Source organism: Pipra filicauda, unplaced genomic scaffold (genome assembly GCF_003945595.2).
Source record: "Pipra filicauda isolate LSUMZ 115617 unplaced genomic scaffold, ASM394559v2 scaffold125_size2111803_pilon, whole genome shotgun sequence".
NCBI classification, from domain to species: Eukaryota; Metazoa; Chordata; class Aves; order Passeriformes; family Pipridae; genus Pipra; species Pipra filicauda.
Genome location: NW_024103718.1, coordinates 2021864 through 2043121, shown reverse-complemented (window position 1 = coordinate 2043121; position 21258 = coordinate 2021864).

The following is a 21258-nucleotide window of genomic DNA, read 5'->3' as shown; positions in this document are numbered from 1 at the left end:
CAGGTAAAAAAAATTCATATGCATTTGCTACTAATATCTTCCATATCAGTTAGAAGTGATGCATATACATGTGCATGGCACACACATACAAAAAGTTACTCTATTCCTTTTAAATTGCCCACCTCTCTGCACTGACTTAGCACAACTACATCTTCAGATCTGATATGATGCTACATGATGGAATTAATCCTTCCACACTGATTTGACTGCAAAGAGAGGATATTCCAAGATGTTCCCCAAAAGGCTAAAAATTCTGTGGAAGATTATGTGATTTTTATGCACTGGAAAATTTTATTAAAAAATCAAGATAGAAGTGCATTTTTAATATGTATTTGAGCAAGGTAAGGCTAGTGACTTGACCAATGCAGACAGTGATTCAAGTGTGAGAAAGCATAGAAGGAATCAGATGTCTGAAGACATTTAGAAAGAAAGATTTCACCTCAATTTAAAAAAAAAAAAAAAAGATAAACTGAAATTTGTTTTTAGGCTTCCTAAGATTATTCACTTCTCTCACACACTTAGCTGAATAATATTATGAAATATTAGCTCACCTAAATTTGTTGGAAAACAGCAGCAAAGGATCTTTGAAGTTATTTCTGCACAGGCCCCTTCTGACTGAGTACATGAGTTTAAGCATGATGTGAAGGAGAGTCTGAATGGCTAAAGGCAAGATCAGAGTTCATCAGAGGTTCAAGTGCTGATGAACAAGCCCTTTAGCCCTCTAAACATCACTTGTTAAAGACAGAAAAAGTCACCTGCATTTGAGCTGTACCTGTGATACCTGCCAAAATTTCCTTCCAAATTCTATTCACTTTAGTATTTTCACACTGAAAATAACAAAACTGAGATCAGGGTATGCATGTGAAAGCTGATGGAATCTCGGTGCATACCTCAATGTAATTCAGAAGTGTGTTTATCTGATGGTGAAGCCTGACAGGAAATCAGAAAAAGATGATGTGAGGTAGCAAGAAACTCAAGGAAATGCCCAATAAAAACCTTTTTTTTTTTCTTGTATGAAGATTTTTTTCTGTTGATGTTAGTTCACTAAACTAGTGGATCTCATATAGTTTAAGAGGGTTTGTTGATCACTTGTTTGCAGCTAAATTTTAATAATTTTCTGTGAAATCTCTGTGGGTTGCCTAATAGCATAAAAAATAAAATATAATACTTAAAACTGAACATAATATATGCTGCTGCTTTAACAAATTGATGTCACATCATATAATAAATAGGTACATCAAACAAGTCATCAGTATGGCTTCTTTTCTTCCATTATCTAAAAAGGATTTCAGTCTTTCTTCTATGTGATGCTAATTCAAATATTAGGACTATTCTACATCTTTGAAGATAAACTATCATTAATGAAGTGTAATTGTAATTAAAATTACAATAGCATTTTCAGAAATGCTATTTTCAGATTTATGTTTTGGAGAGCTAGCTCTTAAGCTAATACAACTTTCACACCTCATTACTTTCATACACCATCAATAGGATTATGAAAGAAAAGAGTGTAAGAACTGATCTCAAAAGGGAAATTAAAATTTAATACATGTTTTTTAACCTACGGGGGAAAAATAATGGAAGAATATAAAAATTCTGTTTTTCTGTACATTAAACAAGATTTTCCTATTCTCTCTCTCTCTCTCTCTCTCTCTCTCTCTGTCTCCCTCTTCATTATTATTTTTTTTTTATACTTGTTCATCTCTAGGTCAAATCAAGTTCATTGATGTCCAATAGATTATTCCAGTTAAAAGGAAAGACAGAGATTAAAGAGTATAGTGAAATACCTTCCAATCTGCCACAGATGCAGTATTTAATATGAAAGTCAGGTGACACGACTGCATCTAGGCCTTGGTAGCTAACCTAGAGACCTCCGGGTGTTGAGCTGGAAGAGATGAAGTCTGATTTTGACTACGTCGTATAAACAGAATGTCATCCACCCATCAAAATTCCACCCACAGTGAACTCCCGGCACAGTTAATGATTATAATCTTCACATTTAATCATGGGAACACAGTGACAGGCAAACAAAGGTTAGCTAAACTGACAGTGCAGGCTGTTTGAATGAAAAAGGGGGACTTCACAAGTTTTATTTTAAAATGTGTATCCTCTTCCAATAGCACTTTTCAGCTTAACACTAGAAGAGTGTACAAAGCCTGGCTGCTCACAGAAATTGGCAGTGTGCATAATTAACCTTTAAACTGCAGAAAGGCTGAAAACTTTGATGTTTTCTTTAAAAGAGTTGCTATGCCAATACTACCTTCAAGGTTAAATTAAGTTAAGGGCACTTAAAGGGTAAAGGAAGAATTACTGCACTAGCAGGTCACAGTGTTAGATGAAAAAAATGTCATTTTAGAAATGACATAGTTATTTTATAGTGATTTTTTTTACTTAGGTTAAAGGACAGTGACCACTTATTGAGAAAAATATTTCAAGGTACATTTTATTCTCCGTACAGTTTACTGCTCATAAAAGTGTGAGGATTCTTTCCTTCCCTTTCATCTTACTACTGTGATGTCCAGACTTAAGAACAAATGTGTGTACTTCAAACTTTCTTTTTTTTATATTCACTCGTATTTCAGGCATTTATGCAGTGAAGGTACTCAGTTTTGGTATGGAATAATGAATAAAAGTGCAGCAGTTGACCTTTTCAGACAAAATGAACCTAATCTAATCCCTGCAAAAAAAAAAAAAAAAAAAAAAAAAAGACATTTACATTAGACCATAGCTATTCACCATAAACTAAGCATTTAAACAAATGGTCATTTGCTCTTTAAAGCATTCCGAGCTATTGTATTGTTTTTGATGTTCTTTAAGGAGCATCACTTCATATGTACTTTTAAAAGAAAAAATCAATACAATAATTTCATACTAAGTTGATAATACAGTTTTGCATGCAACTCTCACTGCTAACGTAAAATGTTCAGCTGAATTTTTCAAGGAAAAATGCCATATCGAAAGAGTGCCAAGACACTCTCAATGCATGAAAGACCAATCTCATGTGCTCCAAGTGGGCTCCCTAGTGATTTGGACATCCCAGTATTAGGGATCTTGCAAATCATAGGGGCTATCCAGACTACAATACCTTCTGTCTCATATTCTTTATTTGCCTCTGGTAGTGTCTCATGTTGAAGGCCACTATCTCCTTTCACTTTCCAGGCAGTTGCACCAAGCAGGGTGAATGTAGCACTGGTCACTGATGCCTGTGAAATGTTGAACCTCCTCCAGAAGAATAGGAGGGGGAGAAAAATATGATCGGTATTTGAATCATTATGGCCTAGCTAAACAAGAGCTGACAGGAAAGCAGTGACTTTTTGCGACACCAGGAAAGAAAAGTAAGTCATTAAAAGAATGATAAGGACATATTGTTATCAAGTGAATTTAAATGCATTCAATCTGAATATTAGAAGTTTTCTAGTCATAATCTTGGTAATGAACAGGAGTACCCCTCTAGGTAAAGAAACAGTAGGCAAAATAACATCAAATAATTTGATAGTTTATTTTTCAGAAGTACAGTGAATGATAGAAAGAGCTGGGAGTAAAGATGATGTCCAAGGTCTTCTGTGTCCCTGTGTTCCTCGGCAATGAAATAGCAGTTCAAGTCTAGTTCAAGACTCTCACCACTGCTTGTAACTAAGCTGAAAGAATTCAATATGTAGTAAATTAGTTTCATTTATCTTTTTTCAATTTAAGCTGTTAAAATACTATATAAGATGGAATTCTTTATTGAATGGCTGTTTCTGTCATCAACTCACAGAAAAATAATTAAAGATCTACAGAAAACACAAGTAGACATTTTATGTCCACTGTCACAGAAACTCAACACTGCTAACATTAATTCAAATTCTCCTTATATACTGATGTTAACTTCCATGATGACTAGTTTAAAGCCCAATATTTGAGGCCAGTGTTCTCATTTCCTCATTTAATTTCAGGTACTCTTCTATGTTATGGTTTTATCTCCAACATTCTGGGTTTTTCTCCTCTGTAAGGAAGGCATTTTGAAAATACAGTAACCTTGTTCTCTAAAAATAATTTCTTTTACAATTCCATTTTTTGTTTTTTTAGTTTCTAACATTTTTATGGTTGGAAATAAACTATTTCCACAGTTTACACCCCCATAATAACACAGAGCAACCTACCCTACCTGATAGGGCACAGTTATAGGGAATCCATACACTCATGGTGCTAGAGAGAACAAACGTATATGCAGTCGTCCCTTGCATGCTTCTGTCAATGTATTACATACCGAACAAAGGGCAAAATACCTGAAGATTGGATTTACATGTTGGAAATATTAGGTACGTTTTCATACAGATTAAAGCCAAAACAGAAAACAGGAACTGAATGTTAAAAAATCTGCAGTTTCACATCTCAGACTCTTCCATGCAGTACATTTTAAGTTCACTTGAACATTTTAAATGTTCTAGAATTTATAGGTATAGAGTCTCCACAAGAACTATTTTTCATGGTTATCTGCTAAATCATTGCTCTGAGAAGGAGCAATCAAGTCCCCATTTGCTTTACAAGACAAATGTTGGTCTCTCTTTCAATTGCTGCACTAGCGCAGTGCTGGGCACTGCCCCACTGCTTCAAATGGTATGCACTTTGTCATAAAACTTTCTAGCACAGATTCGAGGGACTGATCCCTTAAACTTGTCTGTCACTGTTGTGCCTCCAAGAGACACAATTTATGAACTCACTGCTCTTTTGTTTTCACTAAACTGCACCCAGCTATGGCCTTTTTTAGAGAGGTTTTTTTCTCACCAAATAGTTGAAAACAGATACAATAGTCGTGCTTGTTTACACACTTAAGCACAACTATTACGTTACAGTGTTGATTTCAATGAAAAAAACACATACAAAAAATCTCTCAGATTTAATTGTTTTTAAAACACTAGGAAGACAAATAACTGTTCAGGAGGGAAAGCAACAAGCAAACACAGAAAGTTCCTAGCTCCAAAATAGAAAGATACAGAGGACACAGTGAAGGGAACTGTGTGAGGCAAAAGGTTTTGGTCACCACCAGTCTCCTCTTAGACACAGAAACCATTTCAGATTCATGCATCCTTTCTCCTTTTCACACTAATAACTGAACATTGTCTGGGCTAAACACACCATGAAGTGTATTGATTGTGCTGTGAGAGACATCTGACACAGGGAGAAACATTTGCTACAGCTGTGGTCTTATCAGCTACAGCAGAGAAAGGGCAGTGAGGGATAACAGCTACTTAAATTCATCCCATTAAGAAAGAGGACAGCACCAAACTGTGTTTGTTCTGACCTGGTTAATCCAGGTCTGTCTGTAAACTACATTTTTATTGAGATTAACAAATCCTTGGGTAAATTCAGACTATAAAATAAGTTACAGTTTAAATCCTTAAAATACCAAGATCATAATAGATAAACCAAGAATGAATCAACCAGTTTGGACTGTAAATCCAGGAAACAATGTCTGTTAATCAGACGAGGTAAGGCCTATAATGTGTGTGCTGGTTTAAAGGTAAACCAGCAGGGGAAATGAACTCAACTCAAAAGAGAGATTATAAATCAGAAAAACAATTTAATAAAATAATACAATAAGTACGATTATACAGACAAACAATTGGTTTTAACCCACAAAACCCAAATGTATAACCCAGCACCTTGGGGCATGAACAGAGTGGTGTTCTTTGGGCCCCCTGAGTCCAAAGTAAAAGGAGAAGGGAAAACCTGTTGGTGAGAGTGCTGTTGCAGTCTGGTCAAGAGTGGTGGTTTCAGTCCAGTTGAGAGTGATGGTTGCAGTCTGGTTGAAAAGTGGTGGTTGCAGTTTGGTTGAAAGAGGTGATCTGCAGTCTTCCTCTGGATCCCACGAGTGGTTCAAAAAGTTCCAAGACTCCAAGATTATATATTCTCCAGTTCAGGCAGGAATGCCCAGTACCTCCCTCAGGGTGGGGAGTTCCACAAAAGAGTGTGAGGACAGGGAGGCATCCTCCTATCTCGCAGGCCTCTTAACACCCAGTTTATAGCCTGAGGAGTCAGGCTGCTCAGGGCAGAAGGTGTAAATAGTCTATTGATACCGGTTTCTGGGAAATGGCATGGAAGGCTATAGAATACACAGTTTTGGGTTACACCCATCCAGTGATGAACTGGTCCCAGCTGTTCTAAATAGGACAATGTGGTAATGGTTTGGGCTGGGTAGGAGTACTAAAAAGAAAGAAGGGTTTAGCCCTTTTATACATGTATATGTGAGAAAAGTAATGTGTTGTGCAATGTGTACAAACCACTCAGAGTATAAAAGTATGATTTTTTTTTCCTTTTCCATGTTTTTCCAGTGGATTCAAACTAAGAAGGAGCCCTCAACCACTCCTCTGTCCCTCTTTTCTTTTTTTTTCCATAGAGGAAAAGGACTTGAGGCATAGGGATCATGGGCACTTCAATTTTTCTCCTTCAGAATTTCCTTTCTCAGTTTTAATTGCAGCCAAGTTCAAAGAAAGCACACACAGAAAATTTAAGGAGTCACTTTACTTTGTAAAGATGTACAATATTTTGGAAAGAAAATAGATACTAATGATTACATGCAAAGATAACTGAGTGTAGTGCAGAATATACATAACCTGAAGATATGACTTCTGCACATGATTCCAGACTTGCAAAAAATTCTGACGAAAGAGAACTCAAAGCATTAGGATGGAGAGAAAGTCACAGAACGAAATGTGCTTAAGGAGCTTGTTTTTTATATAGTTAAGAAAGAACAGGAAGAATTAGCAAATCTCCGCAGTGAGAAGGAATAAGAGCAAAGTCTTCTTGCCCTAATGACAATCCTTTGTCATTTACCATTTACCTAAAGCCAGTTTCCTTCTCCTTTCTGTTGAAAGTGGAAAAAAAAACTAAAGAAAGGTTTTTCAAATTCATGACAGGGATCTCAAGAGACTCCAGAATCTCTCAGAACTTAGGTGTTGAGAAGCCGTCTAGGAGACAAAAGTCAATTGAGAGAAGATCCCCAGAAAGACACTTCAGAACTATGTGACTTTTTAATTGTGAGGTTCACCTGCCCTTTGGAATGATGACATCTAAGGTGCTGTATAGATGTCTGAGAAACCTTTATAGGCAACGTGAAGCTCTTTGAGTTCTCTTTACTTCTAAGCAATGTTAAAATCTTCCTGAAATGACTCCTCATGCACAGAACTGCTAAGACGGTGAAAACACTGTGACTTTAACATGGAAAAATTATTTGCTCTGGTCTTGCATTCATCTTCATCAACAAGAGTGCTCATACAGGACTGCAGCATAAAAAGAAAAAAAGCTCAATTCTTCTTTCAATTGAAGAGATATGGTTTTAAGGCCAAAACTGAGCCTACACCAAAACCTGGATTGAAACTCCTGGAAGAGATAATTTTAGCAAATTAAGTGCCCTGAAGTACTGTTGCAGATGTGCCACCACACTTGTAAAGTGTAATGAAGCACCATTCAGGACAGAAAAAAATAAAACTCATCAAAGAACAGCAAAGGAAGATTATTGTTGTAGTATTCAAATAGCATTCAGATCCATAAATAGCCCTGGGAGTTCAGCAGAATATTTGTCCTCAAAAAGTTCTGTAAGCCTTTTCTGAATCGCTTTGAAAAAAATTAAAAACAAATTCTTAAAGTTTGAACAGGATACTGAAGAGCAGCAGAGCGTACTTTCATTCATAGCTAAGGTTTCCTGGACAAAATACATATCAGTGGAACTATATTCTCTCAAACTTTGCCAAGTTCAAAGAAATCAGTGGATGAGACCTGGAAGTGTGCTCATATGTAGTGTGCTCTATGAGACTAGTGAGGTGACATTTGTCAAATAATATCTTTATTGAGTGTTTTTTAACTGCACATCCTACACAAAGTACCTTACTTAGTTTTCTGTAGAACTTGGATCTGTGTATCTTCTAGAGGCTTCCTCCTTTGAGCTGGGATTTGACATTGCAGATTTCTATCTGAAAACTTTGGTATTTTTTTATTTATAAAATGCACTGGAATACTTTATTTTTTTCACTCATTTTGTGATTAATTTCAATGACTAAGTCAAGACTGTTATTTTAAGAAGAAAAGTAAAAGTGAATTTGGGTTCATTAAGAAACCTTTCACCAAATTTGGAGGTCTCAGAAGGGCATAAAATATTACAGACCACAAAGGGAGAATGAGAGAAAAATGGAAATAACTGGTAGTCCAAATTCATCCTCCTGAAAAGAGCTGAGAATTATCAACTGAAAAAGTTAAAAGATCACATAAAACGTTATGCAGAAATTCCCTCATTCTCTAAAGTATGGTTCTTCTTTAAGAAGAAACTCTATTAAATATAGTGGGTTTTTTTACCAAAAAGTCTGTTACTGTAGAAAATCCACCTTCACCAGAGAAAAAATCAGCCTTATAGAGATGATTTAGGAAATAAAGTAGTCAGGTATACTCCTTTCTGTGCAACATCACCTATTCCACACACATACACACATAAAATGGAAATAACAGAAGCACCCAGTAAATCTGTGATATCTCCCTGGAGATGCTGGGCCCTCAGAAACAAAAATTGAGGTTTGTTCAGAAATAGCTAAATCATTAGAAAACAGTTTCTGATTACCTTTAACTGTATATGGCTGACTACTCCAGTCATATTTTGGAATATGTGGATATATGTGTTTATGGAAGGCTAAAAAATATTACTGAGAGAAATTAACTTACCAATTCTGAACCTCTAAAGAGCCAACCATATTATTTTTAGAAAATTCAATCTCTTCATATGACCGAATAGCCACTGGAAAAGGAAACCCTTGGTTGATGATTTTTTTTTTAATGTGAAGCCCTAGCCTGTTTTCTCAGATAATTTAATATTTCAGTTCTTCCTTAAAATTATAGATTCAGAATGTTGGATTCATTTCCATTTTGAATTACCAAAATTCATCAGTAACATTAAAAAGTCACATAATATCTCAAATACTCCTTTCTATAACTTCATAAGATATTTAAATATGTTAACATGTAACTCAAAATAATATCATGATCCTTTTTTTTAATTTTTATTTTACATAAAAAGATGGTTTGTGATTGTCAGTAAATATTGTATTTTCAAAGCAAATATTTAAAAATAATATATATAGGGTTGTTTTGGTTTTTTTCAAAGTCAAAAAGGCATACAGAGAAACAAATATCTTTTTTATTTAATTTTATATTTACTTTGCTTTTCCACTAAGGACAAAATTTTCAAGATCAGAATAACGCCCTGACAGCTTCATCTTCACCATCTTTTCCAACTTTTTAAAGTCTTATAGTCGTACAAGGTGTTGTTCACTGCGGTTACTTCTTCATCTGTTACAACTTTTAAGGAGTATAGAAGATATATTCAAGTGCAATAAGTCAACAGATTACTTGTTTGGTATTGTTGATCTCTCACTTCCCCCAGGAAGGTCAGATGCTGAAACTGGACTGAGATGTTATTCAACTTTTACTTAAACCCAAAACTACATAAGTAAGTATAATCCATTTGTAGTTAAAACTTTTTAAACAAAAGGTTAAATATGCTAAATTACAACCCACTATGTAACATAAAATGGCTGTGCTTGAATTGCCCAGACCAAGACAATAAAAAGCTTATTATGTTGAGAAATAAAGATTAGTTACCAATTGCATCATTTGCCTGTTACCACTTGGATCGGTATGCAGGCAATAACTTTTTCAAATTGCCACATTCAAGGCCATGAATGATGGTGACAAAAGAAGAGGAAAAGGAGTTTTTATTTTATACTTAGTTTTGTTTTGTAGCACAAAGGAGCTAAAGTATTAAAAAGAAAAAAAAGGAGAGTGTTATTCATTCTTTCTGAGAACTTGCCCTTTACACTGGAAAAACTCATAGGAAAGATGTTTAAAAAATAATGGGAAATAACAGAAATGTAATCGGAATGGTGACATTTTAACCAAATCTACAACTAGCTTCTAGGCTGAACAATATCATCTCAGTATGAAAACAGTTATAAGCCTTTTTTTGATCCATTCTGGCAATATAAATGTGGAGCAAAGAACAAAATATTCAGAAACCTACAATTTCAGAAATACATTGAGGCTGTACCTGAAAAGTGAAGGAGTAATACACAGAAGTACAGACCAGTGAGAGAACCCTGACTAGCACTGGTTTGTCATTTTCAACTGTGGAACTCACGACACCTAGAAAAAAAAATTTCCTTAGTTTTTCAATATTCAAAATAAATAGAAACATCACCTTCCTAGCACTGTCTTTTATAAAAAGGGTCCTCAATTATATTGTTTCTTTCAGAAAATAGTGTTTTATTCATAGAATCAAAGAATTGTTAGGGTTGGAAGGGGCCTCTGGAGATCATCTAGTCCAACCCTGCTCCAAGGCAGGGTCACCTAGAGCAGGTGACACAGGAACACATCCAAGCAGATTTAGAATGTCTCCAGGGAGGGAGACTCCATGACCTCTCTGGGCAGCCTGTTCCAGTGCTCTGCCACCCTCAATAGAAAGTTATTCTTCACGCTGAGGTGAAATTTCTTGTGTTTTAATATATGACCATTACTATTAAATTAATTACTATTAAACATATTTGTGCTTCACGATGTTAGACGATGTGGCAAACGCATCATTACTGATAACGGCCTTCATACTTTATGTTGCATCAGAAGCCAAGCTAGAAACATGGACAATTACTACAATTACAACAGACATTAACAAAAAGATCAAAATCTATATCAGGCAGGCAGAGACAAGGTGGAAAAACAATATCGCAACCATATGTATGACAGAGTGTAAGACTCAGGAGTAGGCAGACCATTTTCCAGCAGTCAGTAGTAATTGCAATAAACATAGACTTCTACAATTAGGGAGAGACGATGGGATAAATTTATCCACAATTAAAAGCATGCAGGCTGGCAGAGGCAATTATGATAACACATATACAGTCAATATATTCACTAATTAAAAAGGCAAGATGGAATATGGATGTATTGGGAAATAACAGGGAAATGCATCCCATTCAAATGTAATTCAGTATTTGAGATATAATTCTTTGGAAGACTCCCCAGTTGGCAGCAGTAGCCCAGAAATTATGCCATATATTATATATAAACCACCCTCTGAGTGAATACTTGTACAACAGCACCAGTAATCTCAGTCCCAGTTCAGAAGAACATAAATAGTTTGGCCTAGTTCCAAAAATATGGAGTATGTTTCTGATTTTCCTCACATTGAGCATCTGTACAATTCTCATCAGGAATTTCCACTCTGGGGCATTGTAAAAGCACAAGAGGCAGATTTTCTGATTTGAATAATTATCCTTTAATGAGCAAAACAGTATCTTGTGGTAGCATTTGCCTGATGTAGATTAGATAAAGACAATGACAACAATGCCATGCCATTACACTGTTTATTCAAAGTCAAAGTAAAAATTATATCACCCACCAACCCCAAAGCTAGATTCTGCTTGAAGTCACTGACCTGCATTAGTATTTATTATAACTGGATTCCTGGATCTCAGGAATGTATAAGCATGGTAGAAATTATGTTCTTGACATTATTGATGCTGAGGTCAAGGGACAAACAGATAAGGGGTGAACAAAAGATATGATAAAATAAAAAGCAGTAAGACTCCTTCACCAGTATTTACAAAAGCTTTACAGAGACTCCTTCACCAGTATTTACAAAAGCTTTACAGAGCACATACAGGCCATGCAACATCACATATACTGATGACTGTATTGCAGTAATATGATAAGTTTGGATAAGTATCTGATAAGTATCTGTTAAGTTTGGAAATGCCAGAATGCCAAGAATCAGTTTATCCAGTGAAATATTCCTGAAAACATAATATACTTTCATCTCACATCTATTTGCAAGAAGTTTTAAAGTAATGGCTGCATGGACTCATGAAGGGAAAGAAGGTTATAGTACCCCATTAGGCAGCAGGGGTCATGCAGTAACTCTAACTCCCAAAGGCATAGAGGAGCATGCTAAATTATGGAAACATGACACGATCTAACTATGTTTAAATCTCAGTTTTCACTCAATTTGCCCATTGCCTTACCCAGATGTATCACTTGGGGAGCTGGGTGGCTCTAACACAGTAGAAACAGCAGTTACAAACAACATGGAGAGAAGGAAAAGAGTAGGATATACTGCAGGAGAATCTTGAATGCTATCTATACAGAGCTGTACTGAACCTGGAAAATCTTGTTCTTCATCAGTACGTGTCACTGCTTCCATCACCAGAAACTACTTTCTGTGACACTGTACGAGTCAGAACTATGGATTAGGATACATACAAACTCTGGTCTCCTGAGAAGGTATGAAATAATTTAGGAAAATCTGTGTAAAAATTAACACTTATCAAAGCAGCAGGTATAACACAGCAACACATCTTGGCAAATTTTGTTGCCAGAAAGGAAGAGATAGCATGAAGAGCACAATTCTTCATCAAATTCTGAGTGATCCGTAAAATAAAATATATGTGATAAATGCACATTTACACCTTTCCAAGGTTGTATCCTGGTCTGCTTCCCACTCCATGACCCCATTGGTCAGAACTCAGTTCTCTGGCTTAATCTTTGACCTGCCAGCATGACTGGTGCTTGGGATGACAGAATGAGTGAGGAAATGATGAATTGCAGTCAAAGGAACTCCACTAAGAACCCATTTTAGTTACAGTAACAACCCTTCTCCCCAACCAGCTAGTGAGACATATATGTCTTATGATTTAGGGAGAAAAATCATGACTAATAGTAATTTTTAAATTAACTCTTCAGAAAATCTCTTGATTTCAGTGTGTCTTCTTAGAGTAGGCTAACTATATATAGCACTGGAAGTGTCGGATCTGTCTTTTGAAGTTCTTTAAGTAATTTATCTTCTCAATGTCTGTGAACAAGAGCAATTTATGTCTAAAATGCTCCTCTGATACATTTGAGAAGAATTTACTGGAAGGTTTACTAAGAAAACAGTTTGTCCCTATTTGAGAATAGAATAGCTATAACCATAACGGAAGTAGAAAAGTGAATTTAGTAAATCCACAAACTGGAATTTATGATGAGCAAAAAAGACCCAATAACTAGCAAATACCTGGAAGTAATCTCCAACCTAAAAAGGTGGAGAGTGAGGGAAATTTTCAACTGATGTAAATCACCTTGTTTACTCAGACTTGAGTGGACCCATCATCATCATGTGAGAATATGGTCTGATTTTTTTTTTAAATTATCCCTTTTTAAAATAATAAGCTATTCTAAATAAAGTGAAAACTTCTGTAATGAGACAGACCTAATATTTCTTTAGCCTCAAATACTGTCTCTTGCAGTAGTGAATGAAGGATGCTCAGGAAAACAAACAAACAAAAAAAACCAGATTTAGACAGAAATTTGGGATACTTTTTGTTAGCTTCTAACATTTAGAGGTTCTGGGATGTCCTGACCTGGATTTCAATACACACAAGTATGTCTTCTATTTTTTTACTGTTACTTTCCTGAAAGTAACAGTATGATTGAACATGTTCAATCATTGTTGAGTACTAACTTGATATTTTCAGACGTTACAGTGAGTAAAACTTGTTTTCCCAAAATCCAATTTTCGATTATGTGAATTTTTTGCTCCCCGCATGTACATTTTTTTGCATTTACTGTCATTTAATTTCATCTCTCATTTTAATCACTCAGTCGCTCTGGCTAGACTCATCTGCAACTCTCCAGAGTCAGGTTCAGATTTGAATATCACAAATAATATTGTAGTATTTAATACCATTGTCAATTCAGTTTTCATTCTTTTTCATTTCACTCGGAAATATGACAAACATCAGAGTTCGGCTGTCAAAACTGATAACTTTCTTTCATCTTAAAAATTATCATGCACTCCTACCCTCTTTTTTCTAGCTGTTAAGCATTTTTTAATCCATAACAGCCACCTAATAGCTCAGTTTCCTTTGGTGAGGAACAGCATGTAAAGGAAAATAACTAAGGTATATTAATGGACTAGTAGACAGGATCCGTCCAGAGAGACTGTTCTTTTTGATTACATTAAGTAATACACCAGAGTAAATGTACATTCAGTCACGTATTTTTATTAACCTGAAAACTTTTCCAATTTTTCCAGCTATAAAAATTAGACTAATAAAAGATGCCATTATTTCTTTCAAAGCGTAGCCTTTTAAGCTACTATGGCTATACCTTCTAGTATGCCACTACTTATCCAAAGCAGAAGTAAATTACATTTCACAAGCCTTTAATTTTGTAATAGAGTTTTCTTAGAAACTATAGAAGGGTTTATATTTGTGGTTGCACTAAATCTGTGAAATTTAATCACTTAGTAGATAAATAATAAAAAACCCTAGAACAATATTATATGTTTTAGAATCAGTATTAATTGTTATAGTCAGTTTTTCATTTGCTAAATTATTTTCACATTTAAATTACAGAAAACCAAGAAAATGCCAGCCAAAGATATCAGAAGTACAATAAAACCAAACAGATGTTCTAAGGGAATGATTGTCAAGTTGAAAGGAAAATCATTTCACTTCCTGACAAATATTACATTCCTTAGTTTGCAGCCTCTTCTACAAAGAGCTGAAAGCACCATTTTAAAGCTTTGTAAATGCAGGCAGTAGAGGAAGAAGTTCAGTGCTAGATCCATGTTGGGCATTTTTCCATGGCAGGATGTGATGCTTTAGCACTGCCACCCAGATGCATTACAGCACAATATTCTTGCAAATCAAAATCTCTTTTATGAATGTTTTTCCTAAAGCACTTACATGTCCTGATTTGTATATACTATTTAAATTTATGTTTATCTTGTATTGGCCTTTTTAGCCACCAGTGTGCTTGTAACAAATGTGGATAGAGCCTTTCCCAAATCTTCGTTTATGAAGCCTAGCCATGATTTAAAGTTATGTAAGACACTAAAAAAACACCTCTCCCTTGTCCCTCCTGCTGTAATGGTATGACAGGAGAGCCCCATCCACAAACCATAGGACAAGACAAAACATGCCAAAGTGCTGGGAGCCTGGAGTAAGTGTCAGCAGTTTCTGCACTCCTTCCAAAAACTCTTGTTGATTCAATGGCTCTTTTTTGTTCAGTTTTCTCTTGTTTTGACAACATGTTATACTATGATTTTAAAGGTCTTCTCCTGCCTGTAAAAAACTGAACAAAATCATACCCTTGGTATCTGGATGTTAATGTTATTTTGCCTGATTGCTAAACAACAATAGACTGCTTGCTTTCTGTCGAAAAATTCTTTGGTTTTTTTTTTTTTTTATTCTAAAAAAAACTTAAAGAGAGTCACCAATTAATAATAGAAGAAAAATTTTTGATTGTAGGAATACATACATTTTTTTCCAAGCCTCATGAAATGGTTTCTTTCCACTGTCCCTTCCTCATATAGGTCCTGACACCACCACCAGCCACGCTGCGTGCCTTTGCACACTAGGGACAGGACTGTCAAGACAGCTTAGCTTCTTCATGGGCACCAAAGTAACAGTTCCTGCATTCACAAACACTCATAACTCAGCAGCTCCAGTATGCCTCTGAAGACCATATTTTTCACAGAGACTCAGCACCCAACAAGCCAAGTTCCTGAAACCATTAAATTATATACTCCAATAAAATCTGAGCTTTTCAGAAGTCCTGGCTGAGTAAATCATGGATCCTGAATAGCTCACTAACTCCTTTGTTCCTTCACTGTTTAAGTACTGCTCTTAGCTGTTCTTTCCACTTCTGATGTCATTCCTCCATAGGAGAAATAAATAAATTTTAAAAATCATCTTTGAAAGAAAGAAAAAAAGAATGAAAGAATGAACCCAATGAGAGCTTCTCAACTGCAATAAACTGGGACTGTTTTTCTTCTCCAGAAACACAAGAAAAGGAAAAGGCAGAAATAAGCAAGGAACTTTCTGCATAATTCTTTCTGCTTCATTTTCATCCCAGGAATGTCTCTAAAGATCTTGTTCCGACTATACAGCTTAGAAAATGGGGAAATGCTGAAGGGAAAAGGGGAAGTCAAAAAATACTATTTTTAAAAATGGGTAAAAAAGCAGCATTGAAAGCCCAAAGTATGTATTATCAACTGTATGGCTTTTCAGAATGTATTTTATTAAACCATTAATATTTGACTCTTTTGCCTAATGGTCCAGTACTAAAATAAAAAAAAAATGTGTTATAAAATTGTAACACAAAATGTGCTCACTTAACATCTCTCTGGTTAAGTGTCAGAACACAACCTGCTTCTTCCATGAAACATATGTTATGGTTCTCATCAGCAACATGAACATCATAGTGCAGTTGCCAACGAATAATCAATTGAAATTACACATATACTCTGAGCACTAGAATAGTGCCTGGCACACACTGTAGTAAGTTTAGAATTCTGCTTTAGTGCATTTATCAAAAAGTATAGTGGTGGTTACTTCTGCTAATCTATTAAGATGTTGAAGGACTTTTAAAAAACTTTTGCATGATTAAATCGTTTAAAGATTGGGTTTTTTACAACCTGAATAGTCAACATTCATTGTAATTGCAAGAGTACAATAAAAATTCCTGAAATATTTTGTAATCCCTTTACATGTGCAATTGTATTTTTTGCATACTCAGGGGCCCATAGCTTCACAGGATGCAAAGTAACACCCAGACTTATCCAAAAGGTTAACATTCATGCCATTCACTTAGATCTCAAGATTTGCTATCACAAGTGTTTCTGTATAGTTCATGTATTACAGCTCTGGTCTCTTTCTCCATGAAAACAGTATGTCCCCCCAGTGACCATCAATGGACGACTCGAGGAAAACATTATGACACGTGTCTAGCTGTACCATCTCCTTGAAGTTTTCCTTCCCTCACTCTTTTCTTTCCAGATTCTCATATTCAATATTGTATTTAACAAGCAATGATGAATCTGTGCTCTCTTAGATCATTTACCTAGACTCTAGAATGTCCTCTTGGCAACACAGCTTACATAGTGCAAAAAATAAGTGTTTACTTAAACCATGTCCTTTTAAATTTATTCAGTAACCACTGTTTCTTAATTTAGAAGAAATAGTGAATTACTGCTTTCTTCCACCCATCCCCAAGTCACTTTTTATTTCAGAGCCTGTCTATATTAACTTCCTCAGTGCCTTTTTTCCATGTCTATCTGGTCCATGTGAACAACCTGGTAAGTGGGTAATCAGATCTGTTTATGCCCACTGCGCTTTTAAAGGAAAGAAACTCTCCAGATAATGTTTACCGCATGACTAAACACCCATTGATTTCATACAACCTACAGTTCAATAAAAGACATTTTAATAACAATTTTGTAGTACTGCATGGTTCCAGTAACTTCAGATATGCAGTGATCTAATTGCAGAAACTGTTATCTGTGGCACTATTCAGCATGCAAGCAACCATTCACTCATTGCACTTACCCTCCCACTTATGCTCAACTTCAATCTTCCTTTTCTCAAAGCAAATGTTTTGAAAGTGAAAACCACTTGACTAAATTAAGAAGGCATATTTAGCAAACTATCTTAATTATTAATCAGTTTGCAGTCTTACCCACTTGTGCCTACTTTGTGTAATAGACATTTATTAAGCTTTTCTTTTTTATATCATGAATGCTGATAATGTGCTTTGATTTGCTCAGAGAAAATCATATATAACATTTGGCTTCCAATTATATTAATTTCAAAAATCTAGATCCAGAGGTTCTGTGTTGTAGGTTTTTTCAACCCCTTTCTACCAAAACATTCTGAATTCCTCTGCTAATTTCTTTTGGTTATCAGCCTATAAATGTAATTGAACTAATAAGACTTTTAACAATCACATCTCAGAAATCAATTGCTTTTTAAAGTAATTATGTATATGAGTAATAATAAAATATATTAATAAGCATATTCTTATGATGTTCATACTTTATCTTATTATATACATAACCATAAAATAATATATACCATAAGGTAACAGCAAATGCAGCAAGTGCATACTGTGCTTATTTAGTGAACAGCTAAAACAATTACTAGATATACACAGGAACAATGAATAATTTAGCTTTTTTCTGTTTGTAACTTATTAGGAATGTATTTCAACTTATACAAAATATATTAATTTTTCAAAGAAATTAGGAAAGGTTGGAATGAGTAGCCACAGTCTCATCGTCTCCTACCTATTTTCAGTTAGACTCTAAATATATTAGTTAAGCATATATCGGTTGGTCTAAAATGTTTATTTTTTTAATTAAAATCAGGCATTTGATGGAAATACCTTGAATACAACCTTACGTTTACCTGAATTTGTGAATGTTTTCCATTGCTAAAAAATTCTGAGAATTAACAATCAAAACAATTCCAGTTCATCGTAAAACTGCTATATTCTGGGTAAAAAGTTGATGGTAATGATGTTTTTTAATTTCCTTTGTCCTTTCCTCAGATTTTTTTTTTCTAATCCAGAATATGTAGAATCAAAACTGTTTCCTAATCACTGCATAATTTTCTTTCAGTTCTCACTACATTACTGAGGAGGCCCTAAAGGTATATCGGTCTCTTCCCTACTGTGACAGCCTGACAAAACAGTGGGGACTATTTGGACTGTAATGTAAGGATCATTTATATCAATAAGAGTTCTTATTAACTACTAAGGGCAATTGATCAAACCCTAACTTTCATGTTACAAATATTAATTTTAAAAGTTCACAGGAACACACTTGCAGTATTTACAAGTCATATGTGATCATGATTGGGAATAAAATAGTTTGTGGAAAATATGAAAATGAGACATATAGAAAATAAGTGAGAGGTTTTGTCAGTGGTCCATTAAATTCACATTTTTCCTCTGAGGCAATAAATATTCCTTACTATGCACTCCTATTATTTAACTCCATATTGTATATTAGAATTCACACCAGTAAAGTATCTGTGTTAAAAAAAAAAATCCTCCATAAAAACATCACTTCCTTGATAAGGGAATATTTCATTTCCTTTTCATATTGTCAGGGAGAATATAAGCAATCATTTCTAATGCAGACTCTATGCAACCCTTAGGAACAAGTTCATTTATAGGTTACATCTTCCTTTGTGTCAGTCTGGTCACTTGCTGTCTAAACCATAAAATTTCAGTGTGGTATTCATACACACTCCTTCTTCTTAAAAAGGAGAAACATGACTCTTATTTTACAAAAATCTGTGTACAAGGGCAATAGGACTCTTCCAAGGATTCAGACGTGGTGCCTGGAAAACAGTCATATTGGAAGAGGAGAGGAGATCTGTAAACACAACCAAACCACGTCAGTTTAAAATCTCTTCCACAGCCAGAACCTCCCCATCTGCCCAGCAAGTACTGGTGGTGCCCCTGAGCAGACTCTGGACCCCAGATGCTGCTCCTGCCCAGGGTGCTGTTCATCCTGCTAATTACACCTGTACTGCAAACAGCACAGTGCTTGGAGTCAAATCTGACAGCTGAACTTGGTGGCACTTGGAAAAATTCACTTTGTGAAACTACATACAAAATATATGTTAAAGTTCTTTTAAAGATAAAGGCTGAACAGCTGAAATATCCGTGTTGTTGGGCATTTTGATGTTGTTCTGCAAGAAAAAGCTAACATCTTTCTTCTCAGGGTTTGGGTCCGTGTACCAAGAGCAAACAAGATAATGACAGCATTTAGGAAGCCCTGCTGAGCCCTTTAGTTCCACTCTAAAACAATATTTAGTGTTCACCTTGTAATCTGAGGCCTGAACACCATATTGGTCACAGGAGGTTAAGTGGACCCAAGTTCACTACTTACCCAGAGAAGTCTTCTGGGATCTTCGTAACGAGGACAAGCTTTGTCATCTCCTGGTTGGAGTCTCTGTACAAGGAAAATAGTGTCTTTGCCCCCACAAAAAAACAGGGCATTAAATTAATCAATAAGGTCCATCTTTGTGGTGGGGTACTCTGTGCATCGTTAGCCACCCTACAAGTTTAGCAAAATCTAAAATAAAAACGGAGATACACAACATCTTTTAATCAGCCAGACAGAATTCAGTTATACAGCGAAGCCTGATGCCCTTCTGTAAAAGCGGATATTGATTACTTGATTAGACAAAGCCTCCGAAACTAAATGTCCTGTGGTTTTGAGAAGTGAGCCCACATGACATCTGGACAATAAATGCTGTGCAACCAATTAGTATCTTTCAAAAGGACATTCCTGGTGCAGCAGGGGCCAGAAAATCATAAATGATAGAGGGAACTTTCTCATCTCCCTTGGATCCACATGATTATACAAATGAACAAAATAAAAACCAGAAAAAAATAGAAATTGTTGTGTCTTTCGAGGCATACTGTGTCTTTAGAGGCATACGCACAGTGGGATTATGTTTCTATCAGGCTGGAAAAGAACAAAGAATATGCAGCCATCCTCACCTAGGAGAGTCACTAAAGCTTGTTTTTGCATTTGGTTGAGCAACATAATTACAGGCAATTGTGTCAGTTGATCAGATACAAAGGAAAAACTTGTCACTTCTTCTCCAAGACACTCAACCAAGCCAGTGTTAGTCTATGAAAATTCATCAGACAGCATCATAACATTTGTATATATGCAGAGAAATAAAAATAAGTTTCTTTGACCGAAGTAAATGCCTGATGATTTGTAAGTCCAGCTCAAATTTCAGCCAAGTTTAATAAAATATTCTGCTAGTAGAAAAGACATTTGAACATTTAGGCAACTCGTGAGTGCGTTAAAAATACTTTTTCAACATATGTATAGCTCATATATTAGCATACATATAGAATACATACCTGCAACTTGATATTATTCTGCTCTATGTAAAAATGCAAAGACATATTATACTGTGGAAATTTTAGGAACTCTTTTAACTTAAGCTTCAACTATTTAACAAGACAAACAAAAATACACTGTTTTAAACTGAAAAATAGAGTATTGCAAAGCAAAAATATTTTGTATTTGCATTTTCAATGCCTACTTCTAGTGGTACATCTGGCATACTCTATGAATCAAATAATTTTCATTCTTCTCCATAGTAAGTATATATGTATTTTTTTAAAGTATTCGTTTTATATATTTGTTTATATTGTCCCAGAGTTGCTACAAATCATTTTAAAACACAAAATTTCTTCAAGGCCTAATAATTGCTGCTGGAAATGGATATCAGAAAAGGACAAAGAGCAATTGAGAAGATTTTTAGCATAATTGGTAGACCAAAGAGTCTGGGATTTTCCTCTTGACTGATCTACAACCCCCCAACTCCAGACTTTACACTCCTTTTCACTCATTCCACACATTCAGTTTATTTTATAGGTTTAGAA